This window comes from Halichoerus grypus, chromosome 14, assembly GCF_964656455.1.
Source record: "Halichoerus grypus chromosome 14, mHalGry1.hap1.1, whole genome shotgun sequence".
Lineage (NCBI taxonomy): Eukaryota > Metazoa > Chordata > Mammalia > Carnivora > Phocidae > Halichoerus > Halichoerus grypus.
The window spans coordinates 59,905,146-59,921,398 of NC_135725.1; the positions used below are offsets into that span (position 1 = coordinate 59,905,146).

General features: G+C 46.7%; 1 protein-coding gene across 6 annotated transcripts in view; it reads right to left on the bottom strand.

Moving 5' to 3' along the window:
• PAX5 (paired box 5) overlaps positions 1-16,253 on the bottom strand; it is a 189,302-nt gene that overhangs the window by 65,606 nt on the left and 107,443 nt on the right. The gene's annotated exons all lie outside the window — the stretch shown is intronic.

The window sequence follows — 16,253 nt, forward strand, 5'->3', positions numbered from 1 at the left end:
CTTCTTATCTTGGATCTCTGCTCACTCCCTAATTCTTCAAAGGTTTTTGGCGACCTGATACCACTGAACACTCCTCTTTTGGGAATTTTCTCCCTTGAGAGTTCAGTTTCCTTGAGGCAGAAGCCAGACGCTTGATCTCCTAGCCTCCCTTGCAGCCCAGGGTAGAGGCACTGTCCTGGCTCGGCCAAGTGGACACATGGTGTGAGTTGTTAATCCAGACGCTAGTGACCCGAGGAAGTAGACGCCCATGCAAGTCCACCTGCTGAGGCGCAGGTTCTAGTGGCGACATCCGGGGTCCAGTGAGAGCAGTGTAAGCCGAGGGCTGTGTGTCCACAGGCCACGGTGTGGCATCTCCACGGGAGCAGTCCTGAGGTGTAGGTTCCTGGCTGTGAAACCTCCAAGCCTCTTGAGTGTCCTAATATCCTCTGGAAGATCCCTTTTCTGCTTAAGCAGCCGGAGAAAATTCTGTTGGTCTCCACTAAGAGCTGTGACTGCTACAGCGTCCAAGGTGGAAGGCAGTGGTGGTCTGCTTTGTCCTTCGTAAATCTCCTCCTCCCGGGCTTCTCCATGGCTCCCTCTCTCCAGTCATCGGTGTTTCCCCAGGACCTCTTCCTAGATCTCTGCTCCTCTCTACCCATCTTTCCTGGGTGACTCGTCTCCTCCAGGCACACGACTTCCAAATCCTCATCCCTGGCCCTGCCCCCTCCCCCACTGCTTGCTGGGGGTTCCCACCCGGTGTCCCCGGGATACCGCAAAGTTGGGAGTATCCGAACCAGCTCCTCTTCCAGTTGTCTTTGTCTCAGCTGGTGGCTCCATTATTCACCCAGTCCCCCAAACTCCAGCCAGGGGAGCCACCCTCCCTTCTGCACCTCACCTGTCCCCAATTCTACCCCTCAAAATGTTTTCTCCATCTTCATCTCCGCCACCTGGGTCCAGGTCCTCATCCTTTCTCTCCTGGACGTTTACAACCACCTTCAAGGGATTGGGCTTTCCTGCTGAGTCTTGTCCTCATTATGTCCACCCTCTGTCAAGACCCCAGAGAGACTTTTTTGAAGATGCTACTCCCTCCTTAAAGCTCAAGGCTCCCCGCACACCCGACATCTGGAGGTTATGATCTCAGGTCATGGTAGCCTCCCTGGTCTGAACCCTCTCCCAGGTCCAGCAGGGGTCTCCCCCCTCCTGGAGCTGCTTGCACTTCCTATGTGGTTTCTGTGTTAGTCATGTTCCCTCTGCCTCGTATGCTTTTCCTTCCTGCCCTTGCAGCCTGGCTAATTCCTACTCATTCCAATCAGCTCACGTTTCACCTCCTACAGGAAGCTTTCCTTGGTCACCTCCCCGCACAACCTCAGAAAGGCCTAGTGGCCCTCCTCTTGCTCCTTTGACACCTACCACATCCTTCTCTCCCAGTTTCACCTTTAAAATAACACTTCTTGAGCACTTCTGACGGGGCAGAAACCTCATAAGAATCTTACACACATCATCTCATGTCATTCTCACAAAAACCCTATGAGGAAAGTGTTATTCCCATTTCCAGGTGAGGAAATTGAGGGTCAGAGAATTGAAGGGGCATTCCCAAGATCAGCAGCTAGACAGGGGGGAGTCTAGGGCTGGAACCCAGCATTGTCTGACGCTATGCTCGAAGTTCCTAACGGCGATGTTCTGTTGGCTTCACCCAGGGAGCTGCCTTCTGCATCTGCCTAGTGTGGCATAACCTTGGCCAAACCACTTTGCCTTACTGAGCCTCAGTTTCTTCTTTAACAGGGGGGTCAAGCCTCTCCCTGCCACCCTCCCAAGGATGGAAGTAAGATCTGAAGATAACAGATGTGAAATCAATCAGTAAGCGTGTCTCACCCTTTACAGTAATGCAGGAAGATATTTGCGTACTTTTAGAATTTGGCTTCACTGAACAATTTCCTTGCTCACCTTAGAATCAAAGGCCCACCATCTCCTCCTTCCTTTAGGGTAGGGAGGACTCCCACTTTCCACTCTGACCCAGGTTGCCCCTGGGATATTTAAAGTCATCATCCAGCTGTTCCCATCCCCCCTCCCAAAACACAATTGTGACAGTCAAGCAAAGAAAGGCGAGGGGAAAAAATCCATAAAGGCTCTCAGCCAAGTGGCAGCCGGTGGAATTCTCCAGCTCCTGACCACCAGTTAGTGACGTCAGGATTTATAACTGTATTAAATGGTGTGACAGGCAGTCTTGATATATCAGTTCCCCCTTCTTCCCAAATCACAGACAATAAAAGCTTTGGCAGTGAAAGTCATTCATCATCATAAAGACCTGAGACATCCCAGTCATCAATTTCACTCACATCCTTAATACACTGGAGAGAGTGCAGGAGTCGAGCACCTCGGAAGGGGGGGTGGGGGGAGGAAAAAAACACGAAGGAAGATTGAGCAGGAATAATTACAAAGGTCAAAGAAGGGATTCCTCCGGGGGGTGCCATGGGCTGGGCCAGTCCCTGCCAGAGGTGCGCTCAGCCCACAGAGAAGCTGGGCAGTTGCTGGGCATGCTCCAGGCAGCCCAGACTAACACAGGCCAGGCTCGCTGAGCCTGGGGTAGGAGCCAGCTGAAACGGGCTCTGGGACCGGAGGGGGACAGGGAGCCATACCCTGGGCTCTGTGGCTTCAGGCTGGGTTCTATGGGAGTCTTTTACTCCATCAGCCTCATTAGTACGAAAGAGATTTAAAGATAATAATAAAACCACAGGTGTTTTGTTTTGTTTTGTTTTAATCTATCCCCTTTTTGGCACACATGGCTAGCTGTGCCAGCTACGGTCTTCTTTTGGGCAATAATACCTTTTGAGCAACTATCCAGACTGACACTCCTGGTTATAAAAGATACTGTAATCCTGCCAAGCCAGCTGGGAAAGAGCCACGTCAGCCACGACCATCATATGTGGCCCTGATCCACCCATCAATCTTGTCTGTGGTCTGTTCTCCACATGAGGCTCTGCCTGACTCAGAGCTCCTCTGGTCAGATCTCCTGCTGGCCACTGACGCCAGGCTGGTGAGAAAGAGTGTGGCACGGTGGTCAAGGGTGTGCCTGCTGGAATCTGACTACTTGCCTTTGAAACCTGGCTCCACCACGTAGTTGCTGTGTGACCTTAAGCAAATTTCTGTGCTCCTCTGTGCCTCAGTTTTTGCATCAGTTAAATGGGGGTAACAAGACTAACTCTCTCATAGGGTAGTTAGGCAGACTAGACAAGTTAACATATATAAAGTGCTTAGAATGATTCCTGGTGCCTAGTGAGTGGGAGGCAAGTATTATCACTCCTGCTGGTGACTCTGGCTTCTTGGATCCTGTTCAGGATTGAGATGAGCTCTGGAGAGAAGGCTCTTACCCTTGCCCCCACCCTAGAGCCGACTCCCCAGATAGACTATGTGACCACCCTACCCTTGAGGTGAGCATGTGACACCTTCTCAGGCCTGGGTTAACAGAGACTTACAAAAGGAAGCAGTGGGTCTGGAAAGGTAAACACATCTCTGGATGGGCAAGTCGGACATACAACAGGTGCCCGTAAGGATCCATGCTGAAACCAGCCTTACCAAACATTTATAGAAGATCTAAGGTGAGAGTAGAATTCTACAGCCCCTCAGTGAATGAAAATAAGAGCTAACTGAGATAAATTAGAGAGAGGCTTTTTCTGGGCTGTGAACACTGGGGGGAAAAAAGTGGCAGGCCAGTAGAAGTTAATGCATTTGGAAAGAAATAATTGTGATAATACCTTGCACTCAAATGTGTCTTATGCTCATCAGAGTGCTATGAATGTATGAATCATAACCTACAAGGTTGATAATCTTGGTAATAACCTAGGATGGTAGTGTTTGGGGCAATTAGTAACAATGAATCACAGTGGACAGCTCACTTGTTCATCCATCCATCCATGCATCAAACACTTCCTGAGTACCTACTATGTTCAAGTTCCATGCTAGGCTGTTGTGGGGAAAGCAGATATCTTTCAGAACCTCGTAGTCTAAGGAGAAAGTTAGGCTAGTAACAAAGAATCACATATCAAGGCACAACAGAATAATAGATTCGTTGATCCCCAGGGGCCAGGTGAGGGGGACATCACTCTGATTGTGGGGTAAGTAGGAGGACTTCCTGGAGGAGGTAGCACCTGGGGACTGCTCCCCGGGGACAATCCCTGAAGGCATTCAGGCAGAGACTGCTGGCAGGCCTGCTGGCTCCTCAGTTCCTCAGCAGGCGTCACAAAAGCCTTTGATAGGCAAAACCCTCCATCGGCTCACATCTTCCCTCTTGTTGGGAGATGGGACCTGAGCACTTGGCACAGTCAGGGTGGCACAGGCTCCATGAAGTCACAAGAAAGGGCACAGCTTACGACTTAGGGCTCATGTGCACTTCACCACAGTCCTGCATGAAGGGATGAGCCCAGATTGTAATTCCCATTAGCAGATGTGAAAACTGAGGCTCGGGCAGGTGAAGGTGTCCCCAAAGCCAGCAAGGAGCATGGCAGAGCTGGGATGAAGACCTGTGATCCTGACTCCAGTCAGCCCAGGGCTCCTCCTTTTAAGGCAGACTGCCGCCACCTCTGGGCAAATGACAAGCATTCTAAGCAGAGAAACCAGCAGAAGCAAAAGGCTTGGAGTCACACCAGGCATGGCAGGGTTGGACAGTGGTTAAAAAAACAAAACAAACAAAAAACACAGGCCTGGATAAAGGGTTCCATGGACAGAGTCATAGATGAGGTAGACAGATGGCAGTAACCAGTCGGGCTGAGAAACAAGGATGGGAAAGGGAAATAATCCTGTTCTGGAAGGATCGAAGGTTAAGTCTGGCATGGAGGGAGGAGCACTAGAATAGGAGTCAAGGGATGTGGATTCCAGATCTGTCTTCCTTTCGGAGACCCTGAGTTCTCAGTCCTCAGTGTTCCTATCTGCTCACCAAGGGAGTTGCACTAGATGATCCCTAAGGGCTCATCCAGCACCAAAAGTCCAGTCTCTTGACCCTGGGCAACCTGGGGAGGGTACAATTGTCATGACAGTGGGGCAGATGGAGACCGAGTAAGGACCAGCAGCACTGGAAGACGTCATGGGGACAGGTCAGGCAGACACAGAGCAAAGGAGGTGCCTGATTCCCTCCCAGATGGTGAGTCAGGTCAGGTGTGAGGGGATGTGGAGTCCTCTAGGAGACTTTCCTATTGAGCACTGGGGAGGTGTGGCAGACAGTATGATGACCCCTCCAAAGATGCCCACACCCTCATCTCCAGAACCTGTGAATAAATATGCTACCTTACAAAGCAAAAGGGACTTTGCAGATGTGATTAGATCAGGAATTTTGAGATGTGGAGGTGACCCTGGATTATCCAGGTGGGCCCAATGTAATAGCCAAGGGTCTCTACAGTGGGAGATAGGAAAGTCAGAGTCACAGAGAGAAAATGTGACAACAGGAGCAGAAATCAAAGGGGAGAAAAAGATACTACCTTGCTGGTTTTGAAGATGGTGTAAGGGGTCATGAGCCAAGGAATGCTGGCAACCCCTAGAAAAAGCTGGAAAAAGCAAATAAAAGGATTCCTCCCCTCCCCCCACCCCACCCAGAGCCTCCACAAGTTGAAATACAGTTCCTTGATTTTAGGACTTCTGCCCCCCAGAATGGTTAAGATAATAAATGTACGTCGTTTTAAGCCCCGAAGCTTCTGGTAATTTGTTATAGCAGCAGCTAAAAACTAATTCAGGAGGCCAGTGGAACACTCAGAAGAGGGGAGCCATGCGGCCTGCTCCAGGCTGGACAGGTCCCACCCCTAGTAAGCTCTTTCACCATCCTCTTGCTGTGGAGGACCCCGAGGCTCTCTGGCTCAGGTTGTTTTCCTGAGTTCCAAAATTTTATTTTATTTTTAATCAAAAATTTTAAATCAACACATAGCACTTACGGTGTTCCAAGCAGTGTTTTTGGTGGTTTTGAAAATAACTTATTTTATCACAGAACAAGTTTCTATCCCCATTTTATAGATGAGGAAGCTGAGGCATACACACTCACACACAAACAATTGAGCAAATGAGGTCACCAAATCACAAGGGGCAGAGCTGGGATCTAAAGACAGGCAGTCTGGCTCCAGAGTCTATATGAGAGATGGTGCAGTTTGATCAGCTTCCACGGACCCCAGGGGCTGCTAGTGTAACTGTGCTGCGGGTGAACGTGGAGAGCTCTGCTTGGATACCTCTGATGACATGGAGCTTACTACCAATAGAAACCACAGAGTGCAGAAGTCAGGAGAAAAACCAGCTCTGCTACTTGCTGATGTGTGACCTCAAGCAGTTTCTTTAACTGATAGCTGGGACAAAAAGAGTACCTATGTTTCACAGAATGAGGGATGAAATGAAGCAAAGCACATAACAAATGCTCAATATTCACTATCATTGTTATTATCTCCTGAGGCAGCCTATTCCAGTTTCAGAGAGCTCAAACTGTTAAAAAGTTCTTCGCACTCAACTAAAGCTTGCCTCCCTGTGGCTTTCCCTGATGTGCTCCTAGCAACCACACCTCACCCCCCACAGCCCTGAGCATAGGAGATGCTGCAGGGCCCCAAGTCAGCTGTCTTATGCCACCAGCGCTGGGGGACAAGGTACCCTGCCTGCCCTCCTTCCTGGACCCTGTCCTTCTCTGTCTGCAAGCCCCGGTATCAAATGCTGATAGAGATTCACCCCTTAGCCCTGAAAACATGGACCCTCCAACCTGTATTGCTTGAGAAAAGTTCATGATGATTCATCCAGAACATTAGAGAGGATGGAAGTTCTGTCCCTATTGACATGTTGGGTGTCCATAAAACATGGAATAAAATTTTCAAAAAATTGAACAACAGTATGAGCAGTAAAAAACCATTTGTAGGAAATAAACCACATGTATATAATCTGATATATATGCAGAGAAGAGCTTCTGGAAGAACACAGACCAAACCGACTCTGATGGCATCAGCAGAATAGGTTAGGGATGGGGTGAGGGGATATGGTCACATGCAGCTATATACACTTATGTGCCACTTGGCTTTATTGCACCATGGACATGTATTATGTTGTGATTAAAAAGGAATCATGAGGGGCGCCTGGGTGGCTCAGTTGGTTGAGTGTCTGACTCTTGTCTCAGGGTCTTGAGATCGAGCCCCTCATCAGGCTCCATGCTCAGCACAGAGTCTGCTTGAGATTTTCTCTCTCTCTCTCCCACTGCCCCTCTCCCTGCTCGTGTGCTCTCTCTCTCAGATAAATAAATACATGTTTGTTTTTTTTTAAAGGAATTATGAAAGGGGTATTGCAAGAGAACAAACCAAGCTTCAGAACAGAAGCTTGGAGTCCCAGGCTCTCCCAGAACAGCCTAGACATGGCCTCCTCCACAAAATGTTCCCCAAAGCCCACAGTCAAAGAGAGGCCACCATTCCCTCCTTGGTGCCCTCACATACCATGGCTTCTCCCATGGTATCTCTCTTTTTCTTGTTTATTTTGTTTTGCTTTGTACATTTGCCTCCCCCATCAGACTATGAGCATGTTGAGGGCAGGGACTCTACAACCCTCGAGGCTCAGGCTAGGCTATGGTCTGACAGGAAGGAGATGCTGGGTTTTGATAAAGAGATGAGTGAGCAAGCGGTTGAATGATGCATGGCAGCTCTCTGCAAGTTGCCAGGCACTACAGTTTGGTATGTTTTCTCCTCCAGATAATGGCAAGGCAGTGTGATCTCTGACCAGGAGAACAAGCTAATGAAATCGCTATTTTAGGAAGATGGATCACAGCAGGGTGGGCCGGGAAGCTGGAGGCCCAGAGACATGTTTGAAGGCTATTTGGAAAGGTCGGTTTCCAAGCTGCTCGCAAGTGTAAAAATCTATGAGTGCATTACCAGGACGGCCATCCAGCTTTGTTTATTTTTATCCTACAAAATACAAGGTCAGAAACAACTACGGCACTTTCTGCTGAAGTTATTTTTTTTAATTGACATTGCATTTCCACAAATATTAATTCATTTATTCAACAAATAGTTCTTAGGAACACTGTGCTAACCTGAAAGCAAATCATATTTTCCTTTGATGTGCATTTTAATTATGGAGATACCTGAATTTCATTTTGGCTTCAAAATGATCAGACCTTCAGCTTCTCTGAACCTCTGAATATCCTTCCAAACACTAAGATTCCAAAATTCCAGGTGTCTATAGAATCTATAACTGTAAGTCTATTTAACAATCCCAAACCAAATACTTTAAACCCTAATCGGATTCACCTTGAATCTTTCTAGAATGCGAATAGCCTTGTATCTCTGGGGAAAGTTCCAATCTCACATGCTGAGTTTTCTCTACAGGTGTGGTCCCCTGAAGCACAACATTTCATTTGGAGAGAATGTGACATCACTACACTGGGATGAAATACCGTGTTGTTGCACGTTCTCGAGAACTTATACTCAGCACCCCAGGCCTTCCCCACGGGATGGGTTCCACGCTGAGCTGACATTTGGGGAAAGCCATTCCAGGCAGGCAGAACGGCCTGGGCGAAGGCCTGGAGTCAGACACAGGCAAGGCCAGTTGGACAGCCTGTGGGCAGCCCTTCCTGGCTTCACAGAGGGATTTTCTGTGGGGGCAGGAGTAGGAACAAGAGGAGGCGAGGAATGATAGGGGCTGGAGCAAAGTCAAGAACTCATAAGCCCACAGCAGTGGCTGGCCTGGTAAATGACTGAGCTGCCCAGGAGTCCAGGGCAAACGGGAGATCGCCACACCACCCAGAGGGGCGGCCACTCACAGCTCTACCGAGCGTGGCTATATGGCAATGTGGACCCAAGGGGGACAAGATTTTCAATTTTCCAAGACAAGTGAGACGTTTTAATCTTTATGTTAAATCTCCTGACTTTCAGGCACTTTTAAATTTAACTTTTTGATAGTCACATATTGACATTTGAAAAATTAAACATGTAAATGGTATTTGGTAAAAAGTCCTCTTCCCATACCCAGTTCACTGCTTCTGCCTAAACATGGTTATTAAGTTCCCGAGTATCCTTCTAGGGTTTCTTTATGCATGTGTGCACAAATACAAATATGCATTCCCATTGTCCTTCTGTTCTTTACACAAAAGGTAGCATTCTGTACACACTAGTCTTGCTTTGTTCATGAATAATGTATCTCGAAGATCCTTTCCTACCAGGACATAGAGAGCATCCTCATTCTTTCCTACAGTTGTACAACAGTGCAGTGGATGGCTAAACTACTCCTGACTTCAACAGTTCCCTGATGGACATTTGGGTTGTTCTCCTCTGATCTTTAAAATGTTAATCTAAGCTTTTTTTTTTTTTAAAGTTTAAAAAACACTATGCAGACCAAACAACCTTTGGGCTGCACTGTGGGTATACAGAATGCCAGCTGAGGGAGGTGTTGGGCCGTGGCTGGGTCTATGAGTTCATAGCGTAGATGCCTATCTGGACTTTGCAGACCCTTCAGGCTGGGGTTGCTAGTGGGAAAAGAAATCAAAATCACTTCAGTGGAGAACGGCTTCAGGTAAGTACTGCTTGAAGATTCTTTGCCTTTGAGGTGGTGAAATCCCCATCACCAGAGGTAACCAAGCCCTGATGTAGAAAAATCCTTGGGTGGGTGAAGAGAGGGGCCGCCTAACCTGTGAAGTTAATTCCCACTGATTTTAAGAGCCCCTAAAGCCTGATTATGGGCTGGGCCCCACTAGCAGCAGAGAGAGAACTAAGAAACAGTCCCACCCTTTCCAAATCTCACTCACTCATTCATTTTACAGTTAAAAGGCATCTACTGAGGCTGGATCTTGTCAGGAATACCTTTCCCCCAAATCTTCCCAAAGCTTCTCATCACTGGGATCTCAGATCAAATGCCACCCTTTTAGAGAGGCTCTGCTTTGTTCCCCACCCCCACTCACCATTTCTCTTCAACCAGGTTTCTCCAAAACACGAGCCATGACGAAATTAAGTTTTTTCCCCTCTGGTTGCTGTGAATTGTCTGGCTCTTCCCAGCAGGTAAGCCGGTGAGGGCAGGGACTGGCCACCAGGACAACCATCGTCCTCCAGCTGGGCACATGGTGGGAGTCCAGTACACAGTAACTATTCATGTTTTGCTCTTTTCCAGCGCACACAACTTTGACACCCCAGCATTGTCCATGGGATTCCTAGGCAAGCTCCAGGGCTGAGCCCTTGGTTATAAGATATGATGCTATATTGTAGCTTTAATTATATTTTTGGGGGCATCTTTGGCAGACTGGATACATAAGGAATTTCTCATATTTTAGTTTTTGCTATTCGTTATGATTTCACTCTGAGGTATTTCGTTGGGTCTGACTGAGCCTCAAAGGCCCATGACAAACAGATCCGAGGAAGTGCTCCCCGTGGACAGATGAACAAGTGGTTAGCCATTCAGAGTGGCTTGGCACTGGCCAGACTTTTTGGAACAAAAGCCCAGAAACACACTAATCACTACCATCTGTTGAGTGTATATAGGTGCCAAGCACTGTGCTAAGACTCTGCATGGACCATGCATGTTATCCTCACAGGAAGCCTATGAGCGTGTTCTGTCTGGGCTTTGTTTTATAGATGGGAACTTGGGCATGGAGGTTAGTAACCCGCCCAAGGTCAGCCAGCCAGAATATGGTGACATTGGGCTTCAAGCTAAGCAGTCTGGCTTTCCTGCTGACATTCTCAATTACATGCTAGAAGAAATGCCCTCTGGAAATTTAGACTGGGATTTTTTTTTTTTTTTTTTTTTGGTCCATCCCACCACATAATGGCAGCAGGCCACAAAGGTCAGGGCTCTGAGTGAGCCCTAGTTCCAGCTCTAACTCACTGGATGTGACCTTGAGCAAGTCACCTCCCCTGTCTGGACCTGGGTCTCCCCAGCTATCAGGTGAGCAGTTGGACTGCATGACCCTCCCACCCTGCCCATCTGTGGTCGAGATGTTTGTCCTGAGGGAGGCTGGGAAGTGCCAACACGGGCTCCTGGACCCTCCAGATTACCTTCTCCCTCAACTACCCACACATCCTCAGATGCCCCTGTCAAGGTTCTCAAACTCTCTCCCCACGCTGTCTCATTATATCCTTGCAACAGCCAAAGGAGACATGCAGGGCAGGAATCACCATCCCCATTTCATAGACAGGAAAACTGAGGCCCAGAAGACAATCTTTTTGCTGAAGGATAGGACAATTAAGTGGGAAAGTCCAGGCTTACGCCCATTCCTCTGACTCCCAATCTAGTGCTCTTTCCTCCAGTCTTCAGCTATTGCTGATGAAAAAGGCAGAGGCAGAGGGCTTTCTTGGGCTGCCAAGTCTGGGGTATTGAGGCTCCAAATGTTGAACCTAGGGGTACAGCAAATCAGAGCTGCTGGTCTTAGGGACTTAGCATCATTCTGTCTTTGTGGGTGCTCATCTGCAGCCCCGCTATGGTCTCTTTTGCTTAGAGGGGACAGTGCCCAGGGCTCCCCCTGGCCCTCCACCACACCAAACTTATTTGAGGAGAAGAAGCCTCCCTCGGTCTCCTCCCTCCATTCTAACAGCTGATGCAAAAAGATGGTGCTCAGGGGAAGAAGGCTGGCAAGGATACAGGCTACCCCCGTTCCTTTGTTCTTCCAGGCAAAGGTCAGGTGGGCAGCGCTGAGGGCAAGACTGCTGGGTCCTTCAGCAGTAGGGAGGTGAGCAGAAGCAGGGAGCCTGGCATCCCACCCGCTGTCCTCCCTGGCAGGTAGGCGCAGTGGCTGCTCCATCGGCAGGCCTGTGGCCCAAGGACACACCTGCAGATAATTAGTCCCAATCAGGATGGTCCCAAACTGCTGATGATGCAGAAATGAGCTGGCCATGTCACTGGTTTGCAAATGGTGAGCAGTTTCTGAACCGTGGCCCTGGCTGGTAAAGCAGGAGTTTAACTTAATATTTAATGTGGCATATAAACGATGGAGAGAAATCGACTTGTTCTCTAATGAGATCTTCCCTGCACAGCACGGAGTGTAAGGGCCGAGATGGAGCAGGATGGAGGCCACCTCCCCCACCCCACCCCCACTGACCCCTCCCCCGGACTCCAGCTAGAGCCCTGGGCTGGCTCACAATCCAGCTGAGCACCAACTACGCTCTGGGCTCTGTGGGGAGCAGAGAAGGTAAGGCGTGGGGCTGGTCTCCCCGTAGAGTTCAGAACTGTGTCAACACATCCACGAACACAAGTGGAATTCAATCACTGCCCCATGGTCACATGGAGGCCATCCTAACAGCTCTTGGGGGCATTCCTTCAAGGTGTTCTAGCGCTTCTCAGTGGGGTCAGCAACTGCCCCCTAGAGGGTGTTTGGAAAATTTGTTGGGGCTTTTCAACGATTGAGAGGCATCACTGCCTTGCGGTGGAACAGTCCCCACTGTGAAGTTTCCTTTCATCTTGCACGACTGTCATGTCCTGCCCAACAGGACAGGTGAAAAATCTGTTTATAATTATTTAAATCTAGCACTGAACTTCATTTGCATATAAATGTGAACTTGCAATTTCCATGGTCTTAATATACACTGAATTTTCTAGGAATGCAATGACTGTGTAAACCGAGCAAAGCTTGTACCTTAATATTTTACTTGGAACTTTGCCAGGAGTTCCTCACCTATTCATAAAATCATGCTCACTGTATGAGTAAGTACGAGTCCCTAAGCCTGCTCAGGGCTGTGGCGTTCACAGTGATTCTGTGCACGGGGCAGGCCCTGAACTACTTCATTATGTCTTGCAGTTTAATCAGGCAGAGTATTTACTTATCAAAGTACATAGTATTTTTTTAAAGATTTTATTTATTTATTTGAGATAGAAAGAGAATGAGAGAGCATGAGCCGCGGCACAGAGGGAGAGGGAGAAGCAGATTCGCCACTGAGCTGGGAGCCCAACTTGGGGCTCAATCCCAGAACTCTGGGATCAAGACCCTAACTAAAGGCAGATGCTTAACCAACTGGCACCCAGGCGCCCCCAAAGTACATAGTATTTAATTATAAACAATTTCACTTTCTTCCTGTATCTCATAATTAAGGCGTTATTTTTATTTTATTTGAAATCAGATGTGAAGATTGTTTTTATGAACTTTATTTTAGGAGAGTAAAGGGGCATTGTTAATATCTGCTATCCCAAGGGGATGCTGGCTGGGACTGGGCAGAGAACCCCAAAATCACAATGCCTCATAAAGCAGGGGAAGGACTAGGGAATCTACAAGCCTCTGACCTGCCTGTGTGTGCCCGTGCCTCTGTGTGTGTGTCCTTTATATTTTTCCACACCAACGGGATCATACTTCACACAGTATTTTACAAAGGATTTATTTACTTAAAAATATATCTTGGACATTTAGTCATTTTGGCATAGACAGCTCTACTTAATTCTTTTTAATTGGTTTAATCGGTTGCATAGTATTTTGTGCTATGAAGGAGCCATAATTTATTTAACCAGCTCCTATTGACAGACACTGCATTGTTTCCATTTGTTTGCCATTATAAATAATTCTGAATTTTACATCACATACAAAAGACTTACATTTTTTTTTTTTTTTTTTTTTTTAAAGATTTTTTTATTTATTTATTTGAGAGAGAGAGAATGAGAGAGCAAGCACATGAGAGGAGGGAGGGTCAGAGGGAGAAGCAGACTCCCTGCCGAGCAGGGAGCCCGATGCGGGACTCGATCCAGGGACTCCAGGATCATGACCTGAGCCGAAGGCAGTCGCTTAACCAACTGAGCCACCCAGGCGCCCCAAAAGACTTACATTTTTAACTGCCATTTGTATTATTTTTTCTTTGTCTTTTATAATTTGGAACAGATTTTTAAAGCTTTCTCCACTCTAAGATTATAAAAAGTATCCCTCGTTTTTTTCTAGTTTATTATTGGTTTCATTTTTTACGAAGTTTAGATCAACTTGGAATTTTTTTTTGTTATAAAAAGTGGGGTATCTATCCAACAAACCCAGTTGTCCGAACACCATTAACTGAATGATTTATTTTTACTGATTTGATAAAGAGGACACGTATTGAATGGAGCACTGGGTGTTATACGCAAACAATGAATCATGGAACACTACACCAAAAACTAATGATGTAATGTATGGTGATTAACATAACATAATAAAATTAAATTAAAAAAGAACAAAAACAAAACAAAACAAAAGAAATACTACATTTATAAACACCCACATATAATTTGGATCCATTTAAGGAGTCTTTATGCTATTATATTTGTCTGTTTACTTTAGTTTCAGTTACAAATAGCTTTAGCGGCGCCTGGCTGGCTCAGTCAGGAGAGGGAATGACTCTTGATCTCTGGGTTGTGAGTTCAAGCCCCACACTGGGTGTAGAGATTACTTAAATAAATAAATAAATAAACTGTAAAAAACAAAAACAAAAAATTGTTTTAATTGCTGCTGTTTTATCATAATGTTTTTAAATAGGCTACGACTTTTGCTCATTTCTCTATTTCAGAATTTTTTAGCTATCCTTGAGTGCTTATTCTTCCAGTATTTTGTGTCATTTAGACATGTTCCAAAAAAAAGAAAAATTCTGCCCTAGTTCGATTGGGATTGCGAATGAGTAGATTACTTAGGGAAAACTGACATCTTTATGATATTGAGTTTTCCTGCCCAAGAACAAGTTATATCTCTCCATTTATTCTTTTATGTCCTTAGTGGAGTTTATTTTATTTTTTTTTTTTAAGATTTTATTTATTTATTTGACAGAGAGAGACACAGCAAGAGAGGGAACACAAGCAGGGGGAGAGGGAGAGGGAGAAGCAGGCTTCCCGCAGAGCAGAGAGCCCAATGCGGGGCTCGATCCCAGGACCCTGGGATCATGACCTGAGCTGAAGGCAGACGCTTAATGACTGAGCCACCCAGGTGCCCCTCTTTCATGTCCTTAGTGGAGTTTAAAGTGAAGTTTATTCCTCAGCATTTGGGGTTTTTCTGGTGCTATTGTTAAAGGACTCTTCTTCTATTATTTTTCTAGCTAGCTATTTGTTTACTCACAAGAAAGCTAATGATTGTATTTATAATTAGAATACTTCTAATATTTCAAAATCAAGCATATGGTTATGCAAAATCAAGACATGGGTGAACTTTTAAAAAATCAATTGAATTTTTCAAACAAAATGTATTTATTTATTCTTAGAGTGTGCATGAGAGAGGGGAGTGGGGGGGGAGGAGCAGAGGCAAAGGGAGAGAGAATCTCCAGCAGACTCCCTCCTAAGAGTGGAGCCTAACACGGGGCTCAATCTCACAACCCTGAGATCATGACCTGAGCTGAAGCCAAGAGTCAGATGCTCCACTGACTGAGCCACCCAGGTGCCCCTCAATTTAAAAAAATTGTAATAAAATAAAATAGCTCAGAATTGCACATGATCATGAAGTGGTCTTAGATATAGTAAGAGCTCTTCATGTAATGTAATACTGATTTTTCCCAACAGCTTTCGTCTGCCACCTCATATCTTGCTCTCATAGCCCTATATGGTCCTCTACAGAAATACCCTTCAGTGATGAACACCCAGAAAAACACACCTCTGGGGAAGGGCATGCCAAAAAACCCATTTTCTCTATTTTTCCCAGAACAAGGCAGAAAATATTTCTTCCAATGGTACATTTCTATACCATCCACTACCTGAGTGCTTTTAATATTCTACAGCAGGTAATTTAATGTGTTTTCAGGAAAGATGAAAGTTAAAAGCAACACAAAGAGTAAGAATGGGTCAGAGACTAGAATTATCTCCAAAATTAAAAAAAAATTTAAAGATCAAGCATCATTCGGACTTCACTCTGGAGTACGAATAAGTCTTTGGTCAAAGGTTTACCTGAAAACTCAATCCATGCCCAGACCTGCTGCCTGGGCCAGCTGCAGCCTTCTGGGGGAGAGGACCTCAGGGGATATCTGTGCTGTCAGTAAAGCCTCGCTCTAAATGAGGCTCCCCAGCCTCTATACCTGTCCCAATGCTGACACTTCCCCACCTGCACCAGCTCAGCTGCCTCCAGGTTCTTGTCAGGATGGGCAAACAGGACCTCCACTGTCTGAGCCCCATGAGCCCCAGTGCCAAACTATCAGCACAGGTCTTAGAGTTAGGTTCTCACTGTCTTGGAGCCTATGTGACATCCAGCCCCCTCCCCAAAAGTTCTAACCTAAGCCCAGTTCCCAGCGTCCCTGACATAACCATAGCCCACCTATACTTCTAAGAACCCCTGTCTCTGTTACTTCTTACCATGTCCTGCGTATCAGCCTACAGGGACATCCTGCTACCCTGGGCTGGACGCCTAGGCTCTGGCCTAAGCGCCACCCCCA